The following is a 19292-nucleotide window of genomic DNA, read 5'->3' on the forward strand; positions in this document are numbered from 1 at the left end:
CAAATAAAGTAAAAACATAAGAAATAACAAACGGGGAATAGAATTGAGTTCATCACCAGAAAATATCAAAGAAAATACACAGAAACTGGAGGGGGGGGAAGAGTTAAAAACTTCAAAGAAACATCAAAAGAATGAATAACTACTGTAGAGTAGGAGAAAGTTATACAAAAAGTCATGTGGGGGTAAAGGGTTTCAGTTGGAGACCAGTACAAAGAAATGTTAATTTTAAAAATCCACAAATACTCTGAGAAAAATTTAAAAATTCAAAAATTAAAGGAAGAAACAAGAATCACAATTGCTGCATAAATTGTAGTCAAAAATTTAAAAAAAAAATACTTCACAAGGGCAGCTAGGTGGTGCAGTGGATAAAGCACTGGCCATGGATTCAGGAAGACCTGATTCAAATCTGGCCTGAGACAGTTGACACTTACTAGCTGGGTGACCCTGGGTAAGTCACTTAACCCTCATTGCTCTACAAAAAAAAAAAAGATAGCACAAAGGGAAAAGATAGTAACAGGCTAAGAATAGAATCCTAGAGGACAAAAACATTAAGTGGTAATGACATGGATAAACAACCAGCAAAGGAAACTGAGAAGAAACATTCTAATAGGTAGGAGGACAACCAGGAGAGAGCAGTGATACAAAACCAAGACAGGAGAGAGTATCCAGGAGGATAAATTGATAGATAGTGGCAAATGCTGCACAGATGTAAAAAATGAAGATTGAGAAAAGAGAATTATATTTTTCAATTAAAAGACCATTTATCACACTGGAGAGAAGAGTTTCAGTTAAATGATGAAGTCAGAAGCCAGATTGCAGAGGGTTTGGAAGATAGCAAGAGGAGAGAAAAAGGAGATAACTAGAATATTCAGATTTCTCAAGGAGTTTGATAGACAAATGGAGGAGACATGATACCTAGTAAGAATAGATCAAATAAAAAGACTAGAGAACTGAGTTTCATTAAAACTTAACTTTTTAAAAGGTTAATAAAATAAATGATTATTTAGTTTAATAAAAAGAGAGGAAAAATAACTTTCAAAAATGACCAAGGTGAATTAACAAAAGAATACAAAAAATCAGAAACTACCAAAACCAATTATATCCCCTAAAAAACAGAATTTAAAGAAAACAGATGAATATCTATATGAAACATCATCTGTTAATAAAATAGGAGATAGAGGATCTAAATATCTCAATATCAGGAGAAAAGTTTTGAAATACAAAGGATGAAAATATCCAGTGGGAATTGCAAGTAAATCTTTGTTGTTGTTGTTGTTGTTGTTGAGGCAACTGGGGTAAAGTGACTTACCCAGGGTCACACAGCAAGTAATTCTTAAGTGTCTAAGGCCTCAGGTTCCCCTGAATCCAGGGTGGGTGCTCTATCCATTGTACCACCTAGCTGCCCTGCTAGTAAATCTTACACATCATTTAAAGAGAAATTAATCCCTAGGCTATATAAATTATTAACAAAGTGATTATAGCAATATACCAAAAAGTTATTAATTTTGGCCAAGTTTAACTTGTACCAGGATGCAATGATGGCCCAATATTAGAAAACTAGTAAAAATATTATATAATCACAAATTTTTTTTAAAATTCCATGTACCAAATATGCAGAAAAGGTCTACATCAAAATATAGCGTTTGTATCAAGCACCCTAAAAAAGCATAAGTTGAGAAGGGTAGTCCTTGAGTATTACCAAGGGCCTGTATCTAAGAGTTAATATAGATTAAAATGGAGAAGCTGTTTATTGTTCAAATACACAAGTTAAGAAAATTTTAAAACTTTCATTTTTATTTTTAGTACTAAAATTTCTAGTTATAGCAATAAGAGAATGACATTATTGTAATAAACATAGACAAAAGTAGGCAAAATAATTCCTGTTTTTTGATACAGCAACATACTTAAAAACCCTGAAATATCAGTGAAGAAGCTAATTGACGTAAGAAACTAATCAGTTTTAACAAAGTAGGAGAATGCAAAACACACCCACAAAATTACCTTCATTTCTGTATGTTGTGTACAAAACTAGGAAGAAAGGTTTGAAAGTAAAGCTCATTTCCATAACTACAAAATACATTTTAAAAGGTTGTCATTACCATAACAAGACACATAGAGCATTTGTCATTCAATTATTTTCAGTCCTGTCTGACTCTTTGTGATTTTTTGGGGGGGGGCAAAGATACTGAAGTAGTTTGACATTTCCTTCTCCAGATCATTTTTCAAATGAGAAAACTGAGGCAAACAGGTCAAATGTCTTGTCCAGGATCACATAGCTAGTAAGACTGGATTTAATTCAAAAAGATGAGTCTTCCTTATACCAGGCTTGGCACTCTACCCACTTTTCCACCTAGATGCATTAAAAACGTCACCATTAACATGCCAAGACACATAGAAATTATATTACTACAAATATATTTATAGATCATATCTTATTAAATCATAGGATCTGGAGCCATAAGGAATTTCAGACTATTTAGTCCAACCTCTTTGATAGATGGTTACACTATGTCCAAAGGGAGATAAGTGGCTTACCAAAGATCATATGCATAGTGATTATCAAAAGAACAGTTTTAACCCAAATACTTAGACTACAGAGATGGTATTATTTCCATTGTACCAGATATAAAGGAAAATCTAGGAAATTAAAGAGAGATTCAACACTCATATTAAGTTACAGCAACCTAATAAAAATTACAATATTATCTAATGTATTAATCCCATACTATGTCAAACCATCAAGAGGTCACTTTATAAATCTGGACAAAATATTTACCAAATTCAGTTAACGGAACAAAATGTCAAAGATTTCAAGGAAATGTGTGCATGGATGGAGGGAAGAATGAAAGGTTTAGCATGACCAGATTTCAAATTATATTATAAAGCAATAGTAATCAAAACTATTTATTATTGGTCCAAAAAATAGAAAAGTGATGAGAAGAGTATACAAGATGAGCAAGAACTAGAGGTACATACATACAGAGTGATTATTTTATAAATTCATGAACACAAAGTAGTTGGATAAAGAACCTAAGAAAAACTGCTAGGAAAACTGGAAAGTATTTTGATAGAAAATATATTTATACCATATATTACAATGAGTCCTAATTTTCCAAGGCCACAAAAACAAATTTATAAGTACAAAAAATAAAAAATTAAAAAAATGGAAAATAGAAAAGCATCTTTCACAGCTATTTTCAGAAAATAATGCTTTACTCAAGCAAGGGATAGAGATTATAAAAATAGATACTTTCAATTATATAAAATCAAAATATTTCACATGAACAATATCAATGCAGCTAGAATAAGAGAAAATGATATATTGAGGAAAATCTTTGCCTCAAACAAATGTGATAAAAGTCTGACACCTTGCATTTGTAGAAAGTTGAAAAAATGGTATACATGTGTGTGTATGTGTGTGTGAAGGGAAGAAATAAAAATTATCAAAAAATCATATAAAAATGCTATAAATCACCAATAAGAGAAAGAGCAATTAAAAAAAATTATAGAGTATCACCTAACACCAAACAAAGTTACTAAAAAGTGGAAAGAGGGACTGTTGGAGGACTGTGGGAAGACAGGCGCAGTATACTATTGGTTGAATTATGACTTGATACAGATATTCTGGCTGACAATTTTAAATCACTTGAGAAAAATAGCTAAAGTTCATAGACTATTATCAAATGATCACAAGGGCATTATACCAAAAGGAAGAAAGTTCTTGCCTTTACCAAAATATTAATATCCAGCCTACTATTTATAATACATAAAGAGTAGAAACAAATTATATGGTAAACAATTTTGAAATGAATGAATAAAATGCCATATAAATTGATATGATATCCCTAAGCCCTGTACTACATCACTGGATTGCTGCCTTTCCCTTTACCTGCCCCTTGCATCCCCTAGCTTTCAAAGGTGATCTTTATCTTGAAAGGGCCAGCTTCTGGGTTATTTCTACAAAATCCTGCAACACCTCTGATCCCATCTTTAACATTCTTTTCCTGAACTCCTTTATGTATTGTCTTCCACCATTAGTATATGTTACTTTAAAGCAGAAGCTATCTTGCTTTGTGTTGTCCTTATTTTGTATTATATTATATCTTGTTTTGTATCCCAGATTATAGGTATAGGTATAGGTATAGGTATAGGTATAGGTATAGGTATAGATATAGGTATAGGTATAGGTATAGGTATAGGTATAGGTATAGATATAGGTATAGGTATAGGTATAGGTATAGGTATAGGTATAGGTATAGGTATAGGTATAGGTATAGGTATAGGTATAGGTATAGGTATGGGTATGGGTATGGATATAGGTATAGGTATAGGTATAGATATATACATACATATATGTATAAATATATGTATATACATATACAGCTGGGCTAAGCTGGGCGGACGAAAAACCCCAGGCCACAGCACAGTCATGCACACAGTGGTGAGGTGCATGGAAACCCTCAGAGAGGTTGGGGTTTGCTTCACCCAGCCTCCAGTTCCGCCCAGGGAGCACAGGCTCAGCTGGCCCTGGGGACAGCGAGCCCCGAATTTCACCTGAGAGCAGGTTAATACAAAGGGGTGGCAGCCTTAAGGAGGTAGAGGGAGGCCGGAAGATTAAGAAGATAGTAAGAGAGGAGACAGACAGAGGAAGGAGAGGTATGGAGTAAGGGGCTTTTCAGAGGTTCATCACTATGGTAGTGAGAGAGAAGTTAAAGAGTGAAGCAGGGGGCTTTACAGTGGGACGGTCAGAACAGAGGAGTTGGAGAAAGGGCTTTCCATAGGACAAACAGAAAAAAGACAGAGAAAAATCTAAGAAAGAGAAAGCTGGAGCATGCCCTAAGGCAAGAGGCAGCAAAGGCCCTTATTATATTAAAAGCAGACAGGTTGTATAATTTGCATTTCTTTACCCTTATCCTTTACATTGATTTTTATAAAAAAAATTCTGCCTTGATTATTTAATTAAGAGACTTATTGATTGTTTGCTTATCAATTTGGGAGCAGTGTGGAGAAATTTTGTAAATGGCCCATATTAAATTAATGGCAGTCAGATAGCCAGCAAGTCAAACATCCACAGATTAGTCCCCCAGTTAGATTAGCCCCAGTAGGTTAGTTTTAAATATTTTACATTTGAATGGCAACTGCTGTAGGAAATACAGCCCAATTATAATTTTTCTAAAGTTATAATTTTTCATATAGTCCACAGTTATATAAAGTTTTTCAGACTAGATGAGCTAGTTAAGAGTTTTTTTACACCATCCTACCCATTCAAGTGAAGTTTTTTTTTTTCTTAATGGTCTTATACTATGAATTAAGGTTTGTTTAGATTTTAGTTATGTGTCAAAATACAATAATTTTAAAAATTGAGTTTTACTGGTTCATCTAAATTTCAGAGTTAAAAATACATAACCATTTTCAGGATATGCATTATATATCATGAGGAAAACACACATTTAAAAATTAAATGACTGATTTATAAATATAGTTCATTGATGGAAAATCTGCAATATGAAATAAAAGTTAAAATTTGGATTAAAAAGTGAACTGAAAACACCTTAAAGAATAATAGATCTGATTCAGGTGACAATGACTTGCAAACAATTCCAATGACTCATTAAGATGAACAACAGCCAAAATAATGTTGACTCACATGGTAGAGGTTCATATGATATAGATAACTCAAGATGAGAAATGTTGACATTTTAAATTGATCATTTGCTCTTTGATCAATAGTTCCCAAATCTAAAGTAGTCATTGATTCCTATCTACTTCTAGGCTAGTGAGTTGTACATCAATGAAAGGACATTTTCCAATTTACATTTAATTAGAAACTCTCAAAGGAAACACAGTGAGATGACCCGTAAGTCTTTGCAAACATCAGATTAGATTATGGTGGTACACCCTATTGATGGTTAGCCATATCAGCTTCCTGAAAGCTTTCACTAATAGCTATCCTTACAAGAGAGATGGCTATATAAAACACTTTAACTCTATGCCTCAAAGCATGCAATTTTCTCCTGCTTTATTTCAAAGTTGTTTATTTGGCTACACAAATCTTTCTGTGGTTCCAATTTAGCTTAAACATGTGGTGTTTCTGGATCCATTACTGGGACATCAAGGTCCTCTGTAGAAGAACCAGATAAACCTGTCAGTACTGAAGGGTGTAAGCCCTTTAACTTGCTTCATTTAAGAGCAGGGCAAATGGTTTAACAGAGATGGTGAAACAAGGGCAACAAAGGAAGAGATACTTGAGCAATACCTGACCAACAAACTGAGCCAACCAGACACAAACAAGAGTATCCAGCTGATCCTATAAATGGAGGTCAGGATGGACCACTTGAAAACAAGGTAGGAAAAGGTAGATAATGCCCAGACCCAGGGGTACTATCAGCTAGCCTTGGATTTGATAGCACCAAATCCATGGCAGGAGAGTTTTGTATAACCTTAACCCAAACTTTAGCCAGACCTCTGGGTCATTTTCATAAGACTATCTTTACTTCCTGCATTGGGGCAGGTTAAAGAAAGTGAGGTAGGTCACTTATTTTACAGGAAGGGAAAATTTCTTGCTCAGGAAAATTGTATTAGTTTCCTACTCTAATTGGTTGGAGGTTGGAAGTTTCTACCTTGAATGTTTCCAAGTACAGAATATTCTAGATATGTAGAGAGTCTAGAAAAGGAGAAAGGCAGGAGAACGCAGGTACCAGGAAAAGAAAACTGTTGTTAGTAAGGCAGAATTAGCCTATTATATGGAAAAAGGTCAAGTCTAAATATGGCATTTTACTTCCAGTGACATTTGAACAGCTTCATCTTGGGCCTTTTGATACCTGAAGCTTTTAAAAATTTGATATGTATCATTTTATTAATGTTGTAATGCCTCCTCTCTAATGGAGTTCTATGAGCCATGTGTTTTTAAAATGGAAGTGAATTTAAAATAATTTTGTTTTGAGAATTTCATAAAACTCCTTGAGATAACAGAGAACATCAGTTGGGGGGAGAAAGGAAGGGGTTTAATTATTCTTGTTTAACAAGGAGATGAGTATAGCCAGTATTTCTGATAAAGGCCTAATTTCTAAAATACATAGGTAAATAAATCAAATTTATAAGAATTCAAGTCATTCCCCAATTGAGAAATGGTCAAAGGATATGAACAGGCAGTTTTCTGGTGAAGAAATCAAAGCTATTTATTGCCATATTTTTAAAAAATGCTTGAAATCACTATTGATTAGAGAAATGCAAATTACAACAACTCTGAGGTTACCACCTCACACCTATCAGATTGGATAATATGACAAAAAAGGAAAACAATAAATGTTGAAGCTGTGGAGAAATTGGAACACTAATACATTGTTGGTGGAGCTATGAACTGTTCCAACTATTCTATCGAGCAATTTGGAACTATGTCCAAGGGCTATAGGACCCTTTGATGCAGTGGTACCACTGCTTGGTTTGTATCCCAAAGAGATCATAGAAGAGAGAAAAGGACCCACATGTACAAATATATTTATAGGAGCTCTCTTTGTGGTGGCAAAGAATTGGAAATCTGGGGAATGCCCATTAATTGGGGAATGGCTAAAAAAGTTGTGGTATATGAATGTAATGTAATACTATTGTGCTGTAAGAAATGACGAGCAGGAAGATTTCAGAGGAACCTGGAAGTACTTACAAGAACTGATGCTGACTGAGAGGAGCAGAACCAGGCAAACATTGTACACAGTAACAGCAACATTATGTGATGAACAACTGTGATAGACTTGGCTCTTCTCAGCAGTGCAATGATGCAAAACAATTTCAAAGAACTGAGGATAGACAATGTTCTCAACATCCATAAAAAGAATTGTAGATTATGAATGCAGATTGAACCATACAGTTTCTACTTTTGGACTGTTTTTTTTCCCTTCTTTATTGAGGTTTTTCCCTTGTGCTCTGATTCTTCTTTTGCAAGATGACTAATGCAGAAATATGTTTGATGTGATTGTATTTATATAACATATCAGATTGCTTTCTGTCCTGGGGAGGAGGGAGGGAAGGGAGGGTGGGAGAAAAATTTGGAACTAAAAATCCTATGAAAACAAATGTGGAAAACTATCCTTACATATAACTGGAAAATAATAAAATACTTTTATTAAAAAAATTACTAACCAAAAAACCAAAAAACAATGAGATGAGTGCAGTTCTAAGTGAATTACAGTTCCATTGGGCTTAGAACCAAGGCTTAGTTGAAATCCTATTACCTCTCACCTAGATTTGCAATAACCTCCTAATAGGTCTCCCTGTCTTAAATGTCTCTCTTTTGTAATCCATCCTCCACACAGCTGGCAAAGTGATACTCCTAAAGCAGTGACTTGACCATATAACTCCCATGCTCAATAAAAGTCAATGTCTTCCTATTACCTCTAGGAACAAATGCAAACTTTGCTCTTTGGCTTTTAAAACCTTTTAGAACATGACTCCAAGCCATACTTCCAGTCTTATTATACATTACGTCCCTTAACTCACTCATATGTTAACCGCATTAGTCTTCTTTTAGTTCCTCACATATGACATTGCATTTCCCATTTCTGTGCTTCTCCATTGTTTGTCCCCCATACTTGGAATTCATTGTGCTCTCAACTTTTACAATCCCTAGTTTCCATCAAACCTCAGATCTACCAACTACTTCCTAGATGAGTCCTTTCTTGATTTCGCCAATGAGTACTTCTCTTCCCTCCCCACCTTTCCCCATTCCCTTTTATTTATTGCATATAGACTTCCTTTTTGTTCATATTATTTTTTCCCTATAGAATGTAGGCTCCTTATGGACAGAGATTGTTTTTGTGGTTTTTGTTTTTTGTTTTTCTCTCTGGCACAGGGTATGGCATCGTGGGACTTGATAAATACTTGATTAATCCATTGAAGTAGATTTTATGACATAATCTGTTAATATCCCCATTCTACAGATAAGGAGATTATGATATGGAAGAGAACTGTTACTTGCCCAAAGTTAGAAATATATGTGAAATGTGTATGAAGGGAGAGAAAAAGCAGGGGGAGGGAGGAATATTAAGTGCCTTGGGGAACTTGTGATTTATTTCAATTGTTTTTCATTCTTCCAATTTTACTATATAGGTAAGACTTGATAAGTAAAATTTTACAAAAATAACATTTTAAAATGTTTCCCAGTTTAGGGATTTCAACCTACTATAACCAGGGAGACCAAACATCAGTATTATAGCTTATAGGCAAAGCTCTCTTTCATAATAATGGATTTTTAGTGTTGACTCAATAAAGCACTACTCCATTGTAAGGTAGGTTTTATGGTATGTGCTGAAATACTGTATTTCACATTTGGCACTTTACAACTTACAACTAGAAGAACAAATTTGTTTTAAGTTTCAGTCCACATTGAATTTATATAGCTCAATTACCCCTAAAATCAGAAGTTACTCTGTAAGTACTACCAACAAAATAATATTATCACAATCATTTACAGCATATGATAGGAATGAAATATATAGTAGAGTTATTGAAATTTAATAACTCTATGATAAATAACTTATAGGATAATTTTCTGAATGCCCAGAAAAGTAACACTTGGGAACAAACTAACAAGGTTAATCATTTTTTTTAAACAGAGATTGAGTTATTCACTGAAGTCAGAATACACATTATGAAAGTGTCAATGACTTTCAATTAAGGATTAAGAATTACCCTAATAAATAAACCTATCACAAAATCCCACTAATTTGGATTAATTGGAGGGAAGGTGTGGAGGAAGGAGATGGAGCACAGGCTGTTACAGGGACTGTATAAATTCTAGGCTATTTAAGAAATTTGGTTTTTACCATTTTCAAGTCCTCACATTACCATAAAGAAATAAGCAACAAGCATTGTCAATTAGGTACTCTGTCAGACCTTTTTTAATGAATGAAGACAATTTCTAATGAGTGAAGCACTGATTTGTCTGTAACTATGAACTAAATGCTTAAACAGTTAATTTCCTTCAGATAAACATTCTGCTACAGTCTCATTTGGATTATCAATTTGCTTCAGTGGTTTATATTCAAATTATCACTTATTCAAAATTTGCAAAGTCCAAATTAATACTCATCATATCTAAATCATTTGTTATTCATTGTTTACCAATTTCATTTGTGTATATCTTGTAGTGATGGATCAGTCTTAAGGACTATGTTCTTTTTAAATGGGGAAATTTTCACTGAGGCATACAAACCAGACATACAGAGGATCAGAAAGAAAAGATATCAAAGGTTAAATAAATCTAAACCTAATTTTATCTGGCAATGAGTGTCAGATATGGAGGAAACACAGTGCTTCATAAGTAGTCATATGAAATACTGGTTTTTGCATAAGCATTCAGACCATTATAAAATACAGGAAGAGACACTATACACATTTTCCTGAAATAGGACAACAGGGAATGTGCTTAGGATGTTGCTCTACCTAAAGCAGGAAATTTATCCCTGGACTTGGTAACAGGTCTGGCTAAATGTCATGTGATTTGTTGTTGTTTTTATGATGCTGCTGCTTTCAGTACCCCCATACAGATCCTTTATTCCTACTTTGAGCACCCAAGGCTTACTTTCCACCATGGTTCTCTAATACAACTGTTGAACCATCACCTTGATCCTCCCTAAATAGGTCTGAGGCAGCTGTGGATAGCTTTGTGCCCCAATAGCCTTGGGTACATAGCTGTTACCCCATTCATAGAATTGTAGGTCCCAAATTCATAGATTTAAAGCTGGAAGAGACCTTAGAAACTATTAAGTCCAACCCCCTCAGAGGTTTCACATATAAGGAAAAGAAATGGTTAAATTTGTTTCCTGGAGGTTACAAAGCTAGGAACTGTTCTATTTGAACCCAGTGTTCTACTGAGTGTTCTGCTCTATATTAAGAATATACAGTGGCATTCTGTTCTATGGTTCTACTCCCAATCTAGCACTCTACTCAATATTGCCTCTCAAACTTTTACTTTGCTAACCTTAAAATCTAGCAGCCAGATGAGGTCAAGAGTCTATTGATAATCTAATTTTCATCACATAGGTAATAATGAACATAACTAGAATTCAAATCCAGATATTCTGATTCCAAATATATTATTGGTCTATTCCACCCACCCCCCAGCTATAAAATAAGGAATCTCAATAGTCAAGACTCAATAGCCTTGAAGGTCCCTTATGGCTCTAAATCTATGCTTTTATGACTAAATGTATAATTATGTACTTTATTTTCCACACCTTCCTTATTTGCGGCAAGTATTCTGCAAACACTTTAGTCTGTAGTCTCTGAATCCATAAAATTCATAGTACCCTAAGGAAATAGTACAGGAAGTTAGTAGGGAAATGGGACATGTTTCAAGCTGGGAATGTTAAGAAAAGGAAAAAAAAAAGAAAAGGAAAGAGGCATTAGTCAGTAAAAGAAGATATAAGATGGCTAGATAAGCCACTCCTGCTTTGTGTAGATTGATCTTTGGATTATTGCACTGGGGTATCTGATGTACCTGAAGGAGTGTACTTAATGTCTCCACATGTACTGTGAATTGGGTCTATAAAGAAAAATCAATTGATTTTTCCAGTCCCCTAGTGTATTAGGAATTTAATTATGAAGTTTACTTCCATGGTATGTTTGACTAACTCAGATGTTGAACCTTATGTATGACCTTCTTTCATTCCTTACTACCAGCACTGGAGGATTTGACTCTGTGTTTCAAAATACCTTCGGGATATTCATTCATTTTCTTCTTTTTTCAAGATAAACTGTCCTTTTTCATAAATCATCAGAAATCTGTATTGCCATGGAGAGACTTCCAGTAGCATCCTCATGAAGATGGGACTGCTTTAGATTTACAAAGATGGTGCCACTGAGTAAACTGTATTTAGCAATGAGCACTGTCATTGCAATAGCACATGAGAAGTAGCATTGAATTATGTCAGTCTCCCTCACATTATCAACATCATCATCACTTCACCATCAGAATTCAAAACCTTCCCAATCAGAGCCTCTCCTGGAGTAGTTAGGGAGTGATCTCACAACATGTGAATCTTGGAGGTGGTCTTTGAAGCTCCTGAGGTGAAATCCATCATAAAGTCACTCAGAAATAGTTCAATATGCATATACCTTGGACAGTTTGGGAGTAATCTCAGGAAGAGAAGAATCCCTAGAGGAAATAATCTGAGTTGGAGATCTGGCTGTGTCTATTAGCTGCCACTAAAAATAGTAAGCATTATTTAACACTCTAGTATTTTTATAGCACTTTAAGTTTTACAAACACTGTACTTTTTATCTCATTTGATCCTTACAACAGTGATGTGGTTGCTATTACTATGCCCATTTTACAGATGAGGAAATTGAGGTAAAGGTTGTGACTTGCATCACCTTATCAAATAGAGATAATAATAGTATCTACCACATTTTAAATATGCCAAGCACTGTGCTAAATGCTTTACAAATCTTAGCTTATTTTATCCTCACCACAAGCCTATGGGATAAATGCTCTTATAATCCACATTTTACAGATGGGGAAAATGAGGCAAGAAAAGGTTAAGTGACTTGCCCAGCGTCACACAGCTTATTAGTGTCTAAGGTGAGATTTTAACTCAGGTCTTCTTAATTCGAGGTCCAGCATTTTTATCCCCCCATGTCAACCAGCTGCAAAGGAATCTTTGATAATTCACGTAATTTCTCTGGGACTCCATTTCTTCATCTTTAAAATAGGTTAGGGAAGGGGATATTTAACTAGATGATCTCTAAAGCCCCTTTGATATAATATAAATTCTTGATGTCCCTTATGAAATATTCCCATTTCTTTTAAGCATAATAACTTTCTTAAGTGATAAGATAATACCTGAGAGTCATATATAAACCTCCCTGGGACCTTGGCTATTCCTTGAGTGCCCTAATTCAAACACTCCTCCTGAAGGTAGAGCCACTAAGACTGTTATTCTGCAAAAATGTGATAGGTGAGATTTGTCTTTGGTGCTTTCCCATATGTTTTTCCTGTGCCATATCTCTGTACCTCAATACCCTGAAGACCTAGATTTTAAATCTCCAGTGTACAATTTGGCTTTCTATAGGACCTTGGATAAATAACCATATCTCATTGGGACTTAGTTTCTTCATTTATAAAATGAAGGTGTTTGACTTGATTGTCTCCAAGGTCCTTTCCTATATCATCCTTACCTCAGGAACCCAGAGTTGTTGTGTTCTCTTACTGATCTCCAATATTAAAACTTAATCTGGGTCCTTTGCTCTTATCATGTTTCAAATGTCTGAGAACAACTTCACATTTTATCTCTCCAAATGGCATTTTCATTTTACCTGAGATCAAATCCTTAAAATGAGAGAATTGAAGTTCTGATAACAGAAGTTCAGGGACCATTATGGGGAGGAGGTAAGGGAGGGAGTTAGGGAAGCATCATAACCTTCCTGGAAGCTGGGAACCACATAGATATGGCATGTACCAGGAATCTTAAAGATCATCGATGGCCCCAAAGGATGAGGCCTACCTGGGGTGGGTATGGGGACAAGATATGGTCATGATCTGAAAGAACAAGCAGATTTCTATGATCTGGAAATAACCTTAGGCTTCATTTGCGCCAGAGGTTCTTACCATTTTTTTTTTTTTTTGGTGACATTGACCCCTTCAGTTGTCTGGTGAATCCTATTCTCAGAGCTATGTTTTCAAATGCATAAAAGAAAATACAAAGGATTACAAAGGAAATTGATTATATTGAAATAAACATAGATACATTGTTTTAAAATTCACAAATCCTCAACTGGGAAGCCCTGATAATTCAACCCCATCATTTTTTTATGGTGAAGAAGCTAAGCCCCAGAGAGAGGAGGTTCCCAGATCTGTGTCATAAAATAATTGACTAGCAGGCCTGGGATTTAAAGGCTAGGCCTATTGACTCAAAATCCAAGGATCTTTCCATAATACGGCATTGATGTCACTGGTGTGACACCCTAGCAAAAGTCATGAAAAAAGAGCCAGAACACTTGTTGAAAGCCAAGAATAAGCAGAGTAGGTCAGACAATACAAAGGGCCCCAAAGCACAAGATGTCAATGGATGATATTTTGTCTTACTTAAAGTAACTGGCTGAAAGAGTGTCCTTTTATGAGAGTAGCATGCTAAACATGTCCTCTATTTGATGAGCTGTAGCCACATCACTGGGCTACTCAGCAGAGAGAAAAACATTCAGTGGTTGAGATATAGGAAAAAAATATTTTGAGAGAGATCTCCTTTTAATATATCAACAGGAGAGTGTCAGGGAGGATAAACTAATATTAGCAATATCAGACTTATGCAAATTTGTGAAGCAGGTAGTTTGTTTTCAATAGGCATCTTCTTACGTCATTTGTCTAAAAATGATTGAGGCAAAAAGATGCATTCATAGGAACATACACATACACATACAGAGTCCATTTATAATGTGCTTACTATGATATAGACACTGTGATAAGCTCTACTAAGGTAGTGAGCCCTTGATACTTATCCCAGGATGCCTATGAATCCCCCCACCTCCATCCCATTGCTGGGTCCCACCCAGATCTATCCTTGATCTCAGCACCAATACATTGTCCTTCTTCATTTCCCATTCCCTTACCAAAATCAAAACCTACCTGCCCATGTCCATTTCTTTAGAAGCCTATTATTTGTTTCTAAGCTAATCTTATAAACTACTTTATGATTTCTTTAGAAAGGATGATGACAAATGTTGTGTTACCCTCTTGCATTATAACAGGAAGTCACGATTTGATACAAATGAATATATCTTTAATGTTGAGGAATTTCAGTGAGTGTGATAGGCAGGAGAGAGATCTTTGGTGTGAGACTAGAAGAATTTACCTTTCAAATCACAGCACATAAGCAGTGGCCTAATGGCTCTCCCTATGGGGTCCATCTCTCAGGACTAGTTTTACAGGGATCAAGGGACAATATTTGAGTAAGACAAATAGTTATACTTCATATAAAGCCACCCCCTTTCCTGCCCTCCCATTGCTACATTTTTTGAAAATTCCTTTCCCCCTTTCTTTTTCACTCCTCTGCTGCCCTCACACCTCTTCATTTCATTCTTCTTTCTTTTCCTCTTTACTTTTCCACTGTCTTAGGACCAGTTAGAAAGTAGATAAGAAGAAAGAAAAGAACCAAATAATTGTTAATCACCGACTATGGGCCAGGCATGGGCAGCTCAACTTCATGAGTTTGAATATGGCCACAGACACATATTAGCTATGTGACCCTGGGCAAGTCACTTAATCCTTTTGGCTCAATTTCTTCATGTGCAAAATTAGCTAGAGAAGGAAATGGCAAACAACTCCAGTCTCTTTGCTAAGAAAACATCAAATGGGGTCATGAGGAATTGGATACAACTGACCAACCATAATATTTGCCAGACATTGTGCTAAGAGCTTGACAAATACCTCATTTGATACTCACAATAACCTGGAAGGTAGGTGCTATTATTATACCTATTTTTTAGTTAAGGAAACTGAGCAAGCCAGAAGTTACTTGCCCCATGGTCACAAAGTAGTAACTGTTTGAAGTGAGATTTGAATTCAGGTCATCTTCAGTGCAGGCCCAGTGCTTTATCCTCTTTGCCACTGAGTTAACAAAAGGAAAGTGTGTGGTGTGTGTGTGTGTGGTGGGGGGGGGATTGTAAAAAAAAAAACAACTAAGAAATCTGCAATATAATGCAGAAAGATGCCTCTAATTATTATATTTTACAATCCCAAACAAACACAATCATAGGACCTTTCCAAACAGTTAGAAGGAAGAAAAATGCTACATGAAAAAAGAGATGGGTATCATATAGAGAAGCCAAATGATTCAGGGAATTATGGAGATTTCTCTAATCCCTTCTCAGCTTCCTTCAGTCTACTCTAGCAATTTCCTTTAGCACTTGGATATTTCTGCACAGCTGTGGTTGGTCATGTATGTTTACCACATAAAACCATAAATGGCAGAAGTACATCTTTATTCTGTGGTGTGGGAGCTAATTAGATTATAGCTTCTGGGAAAGTAGGGTCAACTTCTACTTATTTTGGAAATTAGAACAGGCTTACAAACATAGTGGGGACACCTGAATTTCATCAAGACATTTGGCAAAGTTGTTCATGCTATACTTGAAGATGATATAGAGTATACAACCTGAATGATTGTACAGTTTGGTAGGCTTGTTATAGGTTAAATGAGCAAACACCAAGAATTATGAAGCTCAAGATTTGAGTCCTGTCTCTTAAATATTCTAGCTGTGTAAACATTGACAGGTCACTGAATTTTATGGTTCCCATGGATCTGTAAGACTATGATGAAATACAGATGAATTTCTAGGCTGCATTGGTGGAAGAATTCTGTACAACCAGAGATTGCCATCCCCCCCAAATATTAATGATCCAGACTCTCCCACCAAAAGAAAAAAATAACCTTGTCATGGATGGGCAGATCTGCAACTGTAATTTATTAATTTATTATTATTAATTATTATTAATAGCTAACTTTTATGTAGCATTTCTCCTATGTGCCAGACTGTGCCAAACATTGTAAAAATACTCTCTCCTTTGATCCTCAAACAACCTTGGTAGAAAGATACTATTATAAAAAAGCAAGGAATGGATAAAGGGGAGCCAAGGAATAAATCATGGTGAATTTAACAGTACATTTTATTTGAATTCTAAGTCCCCGGGGATCAAGTGGATACTTCAGCATGAATGTGTCTACTATTATTTTGTTTTTTTGTTTTTTTGTTGTTTGTTTTTTTTGTGAGGCAATTGGGGTTAAGTGACTTGCCCAAGGCCACACAGCTAGTAAGTGTTAAGTGTCTGAGGCTGGATTTGAACTCAGACCCTCCTGACTCCAGGGCCAGTGCTCTATCCACTGGGTGTCTGTTATTATTGCTACTGTTAATGGTATGTGTGCCTTTAGTTCTGAAAAGAGTACCATTTTCTTGTGGCTCCTTTCCCTTTTCTGTAGCACCATAGAATTTGTTTTCAATTGAGCGGATATGCATTTTTTTCCAAAAACAAAGTGCACCTAGCTGGAAAGCTATTCAACAGTGTATAGTCTGCCATCATTGTAAATGGTCACAAAATAAACATATGCTATTAACTCATTGGAAATCTGACTATAGCAATGATATTCAACTTGTCTGGCAATATATTTTAATAACATGGTCATCCAAATTTAATTTATCTTTTCTTCAAATGTACCAAATTTTTGTCTTAGTTTATATTATAGAGAGTATACACACACACACACACACACACACACACACACACCAAAATAGGAAATAAAGATAGGCAATATTCCTGCCAAAACTGGAATGAAAATCTTGGCAATGCTACTGTGGGATTTTCTATTTGGATTTAAGAGATGAGCAATGCAATCTGCTGTTTGTTTAGAAAAAGTAGGATTGAAGTTCTTCATATGTGAACATCTGCCATATGACACCAATTGGAAGAAAACCACAAACTAAATAGAAGCAACATCTGCGTAGTGTGTTGTCTATCACTAATAATACACAAAGTGGGAGGAAACAACAAAAAAAAAGCATTTAGGATGTCTTGATGGAGAATTCAAATGAAATAGTTTTCAAAAAAAAAGAAACTGCTAGAAGAAAACATACTTTTTTCCCCTTTTAAATACTATAAACTTTCTAAACCACAGAAACTGTTTCCTAATTTTTAATACCTCTAGGATGAATACCATTAATCTGTACAAAAATGAGTTTTCAGAAATTACTCATATAACCTTAAAGTTACAAAAATAGATCAGGAAGCTGAATTTAAAAGCAAAGGAGAAAATAAAAGAGATATTCTAGTGTAGACTCATCAGCAAGAGGGTTGATGGTATGAGTATATAGTTTTTCCCAAATAGAAGGAATAGAAGAATGATGGAAGGCAGCCCTGGAATGGGAGAGACTTTTACAATGGAAGGCTTCAACTACATGAAATGGAATATACTCCTTTTGTTGTTGTTGGGGTTTTTTGTTTGTTTGTTTTGTTTTGTTTTGTTTTCCAATTCAAAGAAAATTATGCTTTTATTTTTAAAAGAAGCATTGAGTTACTGGACAAACTAAAAGCATGTCCTATGTGAGAATTTATTTTAATTTGGAGACCCTGCCTTTGGGCTGAGATTAAAAAGCCTTAGGCCCTCATGGTTTTTTTCTGTGTAAGAGGGGCTGATGCCTCTGTCCCTCCACTTCAGCTGAGCCAAAAAGCCCCTTGGGCTTTATGGGAGGCCAGGTCAGACAACTGGGGGTAAAAAGCCCCAGCTCCCTACACCTTGAAGGGAGCTGCCCCAGAGATCCCAGACTTGTCCTGCTGGGCCCTAGCTTAGCCCATGCAGAGGTCCCAGGCATGCAGCATGGGGCACAGGCCCTCAAGCCCTGCTGGGCACAGACCTAGTGTGGCCAGCTGATTAGTTTGGCGTGTGCAAGGGAGCAGGGAGCCCGAGGTTTGTGGGGAGAGAAGGAACATATATACAGGGGAGAAGACAGTGAAGAGGATGCAAGGAGGCCAGAAGATTAAGAGAACAGGAGGATATGGTACAGCAGGGAGAAAGGGAGAAAGGGCTATGATATAGATAAGGCAGAGATGCTGAGGCGGGGCGGACAACAGAGGAAGGAGCCTTATGGAGTAAGTGGCTTTTCAGGGTTCAGCGGCAGTACAGAGAGGGAAGTTAGACAGAAAGGGGGTTTGCAAAGGAGACTGAGGCTACAGTAGTGAGAGAGAAGTTAAAGAGTGAAGCAGGGGGCTTTTCAGTGAGCTAGCCGCTAGAAGAAGGTCAGTTGGTACAGAGGCACAGGAGAGCACTAAAATGTTCCAGGCGCAGTGGGAGGAGAGAGACATGCCAGAAAGCATTCAGGTTGTACATTTTATTTCCCTGTACTTTTATGTTTAAATTGTATCTCATAAATAAACTCTGCTTTGATTATTTAGTTAAGAGGCTTCTTAACCATTTCCTTATCAATTTGGGAGCAGAGCAAGTGTAGGAGAACTTTATAAATGGCCCATATTAAGTTAATAGCAGTCAGATAGGCAGCCAGCAAAAGTCCCAGATTAGTCCTCCGGTCAGATTAGTCCCCCAAAATTAGGCCAGCTAGTTAGCTAAAATATTTTTACATTTGAACGGTGGCCACAGCGGGACTTACGGCCCAAATTATAATTTTTCTAAACTTATAATTTTTCATAGAAGTACAGTTATATAATTTTTCATACTAGATTATAGTTAATAATTTTCTTACACCTAGAATTAAAAGTTGAATAATTTTTAAAAAGGGGAGCAGGGGTGATCATA

This window comes from Dromiciops gliroides, chromosome 5, assembly GCF_019393635.1.
Source record: "Dromiciops gliroides isolate mDroGli1 chromosome 5, mDroGli1.pri, whole genome shotgun sequence".
Lineage (NCBI taxonomy): Eukaryota > Metazoa > Chordata > Mammalia > Microbiotheria > Microbiotheriidae > Dromiciops > Dromiciops gliroides.